The sequence below is a fragment of the Carassius auratus genome, unplaced genomic scaffold, assembly GCF_003368295.1.
Source record: "Carassius auratus strain Wakin unplaced genomic scaffold, ASM336829v1 scaf_tig00017982, whole genome shotgun sequence".
NCBI lineage: Eukaryota > Metazoa > Chordata > Actinopteri > Cypriniformes > Cyprinidae > Carassius > Carassius auratus.
In genome coordinates this window covers 1-3,466 of record NW_020524837.1, presented here as the reverse complement: position 1 = coordinate 3,466, position 3,466 = coordinate 1, and the positions used below count along the sequence as shown (strand labels likewise).

The 3,466-nt window shown below is 35.0% G+C and overlaps 2 long non-coding RNA genes across 2 annotated transcripts; one reads left to right on the top strand and one right to left on the bottom strand.

Moving 5' to 3' along the window:
- Positions 1 to 1,094: 1,094 nt before the first annotated feature.
- On the top strand, positions 1,095 to 2,562 carry LOC113075912 (uncharacterized). Its single transcript, XR_003281059.1, has 2 exons — positions 1,095 to 1,206; positions 2,096 to 2,562. It is a non-coding gene; the product is annotated as an uncharacterized LOC113075912 (long non-coding RNA).
- Positions 2,148 to 3,355, bottom strand: LOC113075910 (uncharacterized). The gene is made up of 3 exons (XR_003281058.1): positions 3,302 to 3,355; positions 3,106 to 3,170; positions 2,148 to 3,003 (listed from the first exon to the last, which is right to left on the bottom strand). It is a non-coding gene; the product is annotated as an uncharacterized LOC113075910 (long non-coding RNA).
- Positions 3,356 to 3,466: the final 111 nt, after the last annotated feature.

The following is a 3,466-nucleotide window of genomic DNA, read 5'->3' as shown; positions in this document are numbered from 1 at the left end:
TGATGTCATGATGTTTTTTGTTTGTTTGTTTTCTATTCCTATAGTTCAACTGGTGGATCTAAGAATGGCAAGTTTTTAGGGTCCATTTCCAGGAAACGTATATGTGATAAATTGTTTACCTTTAATACACTATAAATACATTGTAAATATTACAGAAGGAAAATTGAGTAGTAGAAAAATATTGTGTTTAAATAATATTCAGAGGTGTTTTTTTAAGCAAATGAAACATTTTGACATTTATTTTTCACACAGTATATGCAAACTTTTGAGTTTAAGTACTGTACACTAATATTATTGTAAACAATGTAGCCTATTCAATACAATGGGAATCATTATACCTTCGTTAAAACACAAAACAAAAAAACACCTTTAATCAACGTATTTCTTGCTTGCATCAGGGTAACTGCAGCTTCTGTCCATTCACTACAGGAACCCGGAAGCTCCCGGCATAAATGACCATATATGTACAAGTTAGTGTGACGCCTCTGCTCAACTGGGTTGCCATTGGCTTTGATGTTCCCTTTTCTCTCGCAGAACTCGCTGTGATTGGACTATCTTTTAACCCAAATTAAAAACCGCTTAATGTTGCAAAGTCCGTTTGACTGTAATTATTACGTCAGTAACACCTTCAGTTAACAATGCACTGTTGCTATGTCGTGAGAAAAATTACCTCTTTACCGAGATCTTAACCCTAACCCTAAGCACAACTCCAATAAACTACAAATACCAGCGCTAATATTTGTCGCGTTCAAACGATAGAATGGCAGAGGCTTATGGGTAATGTAATTTAAAATGTTTAATAATAAAAAATGGGGAAATGCTATATTTTTTAACAAAGGGTCATCTAAACATGTTCATTGTGTAAACATTAATGACATATTTAAGAGGCAGGCTGAAATTTGATATTTTACTAAGTGCACTTTTTTAAACACCTTTATACCACCTTTCCATATATGTTTGAAAACTCTGTCCAACATTATTTAATTAGCATAGCATAAGTAGTTGTCCTGCCAATTTTTTCTTTGACACTATAATCAGACTTTGATTTACAGCCATTTGAAATTTACATTTTTTTTTTTTTTTGCTCTTCTAGGGGACTCTACTGGGCCCTTGAAGATGGAAGGGCAGTAAAACATACACATACCTTTTCTCATCATGGACAAAATACTGTGCTGAGTCATAATTTTTAAGACAAATAGCCAATATGTAAGTTGTAAGTCATGTTTATCTTAGAATAAGATACCAGAACCACAAAAATATACATCAGTGCCTATTTGGAATAGGCTCCAAATATTGAATTACATCAGGTGCAAGGATACTGTATTTAAAGTAAAGAAAGACAACAATTAAAACAACCAATACATACTGTGACACTTCATTGTACTTTCACAGTGTCAATGTGTCATTCAGTAAGACAAGGTACAGAGAGTGTGTCGTTTATAGTGCAAAGCCATACAATTCATGCAATGCAAAGAATCATAATATTAAGAGCTAATTTGTGTCTCTGTGTAAAATACTCCTCATATTTGTCCTCCTCGGGTACTAAACATCAGTAATGTGCATGCTCATCTTGCTTATTATACAGTACTGGATTCATGTTGATCTTTCCCTTGTCCATCACCTTCAGTTGTGCATGAAATTCTTGCAGCATTATAGTCCATGCAGTATCTTCTAATGCAGCTTTCAGCCTGCCCTTCATCTAACTGAATGTCATTAATGTAACCAAATGTTCATTTCTTAATTAAAACACATTTATCTATTGTTTACAAAATTAAATGGTGTATTTACCAAACACCATTTTTAATATAGAATATTCACCCTACTTTATTATCCAACACCATGTGCAGTACTTTAGTGGAGGATACAACATAATACGATATTAAATGATAAATTAATTTTTACGATATTAAAAATGGGTTATGTTAAAACCATGTTTTTCTAATCAGATGAAGCCATGCAAATGCATGCATGGTGAAATGTCTTGAGCACCAAAGAATCACATCAAGTTTTTAGAGCTCTCTTGCTTTTCTTCCTCTTCTTGCTTGTCCATGTCCTGGACATATCATAATCTTCCATGTCATACATTTTTTTGCAGTTGTTATGCAGCACCCTACAGCACAACTGATGAACAAAAGACATTTAACTAATTTAAATCAAATGTCTTTATTGTCACAATACAATGAACACAAGTATACAGGTGGTGAAAGTCTTGAGTGGAGACTGCAGCGTGACAGTATGGATGACAAATTAATTAATTCATGAATATATATGAAATACAAATTCTGAATATATATATGCAACATACATATATAAGGGACTCAATTCAGGTAGAGAACAATATGTTAAAAATTATGCTATACAGAGAGCATGAATTGAAAACAATAATAATCACAGTACACATACATCTCTGCAGTAAAGCACGGTATGAATTAGTGCAAACAGAATGTCAGGGTGCATAATAATATTGAGTCCAGTCAGCATAACTGATAAGAGTGCAGGGCATATGAGGTTGGTGGGGTGCGTATGGTTTTACTGGTATGAGTTCAGTTCAGTCTGATTGCCTGTGAAAGGAACTTGTCTCACTGTCTGCTGGTGTAGGTTCTGTGATAACGTCTGCCTGATGGTAACAGTGAGAGCAATCCATGGCTCGGCTGGCTGGAGTCTCTGACGGTCCTCCTCACACTCCACCTGGTCTAGATGTCCTGGAGAGACAAAACATGTATTTAGGGTATGGTAAATCAATAAACAATATAAAGTATTTTTATTTATAATTGTTGCACTGGACTTAACATCGATTCTTGTTGGGGATATTGGCCAAAAGAATCCCACCACAACTAGCTCTCGTTGTTTTGCTGTGATGTTTACTTTTACAGGCCGTAACATCTGAGCTGTCGCAGTAGAGCGGTTTGTGAATGCAGTCTTCACAGCAGATAACTGATGGGTTCAGGTAGCAGTGCTGCACTCGGTGGCCATTCAATTGATATCTTCATCAACTGGCTTCATCTTAATTCAAACAAACAGACAAAACAATAAGTCAGCAATAACAGCAATAACCATTCTAGAGTAATAGTGTTGGTGAATACAGGTGCAGGTGTCAGTACTCACCATATTCAGTCATTTCCTTCCCAAATCACAGAGATGATGCACAGCTGATTTGCTCATTCTAGGAGCTATAAAAAGATGTATATGTGAAAAACTATAACTGCTGACTTGAAAAGTCTTTTGAGAGATCAACATCAATGTTGTACCACACATAACTGCATTGAATTCAGACATACAAATGGAATGTGAAACTTTTCACCTTTCTGTCTTTTCTTTTGGGGCACAAGAAGTCCATGTTCATTCCTCATTTCTTTAGGACTGGCTTGACTGATTTTCTTTTGCGTTTCTGGTCTTCAGCTGTAAAACAAGAAAATATTTATTGACCCCATGTTTAATCATTATTGTTGTTTAAAAATATAATAAA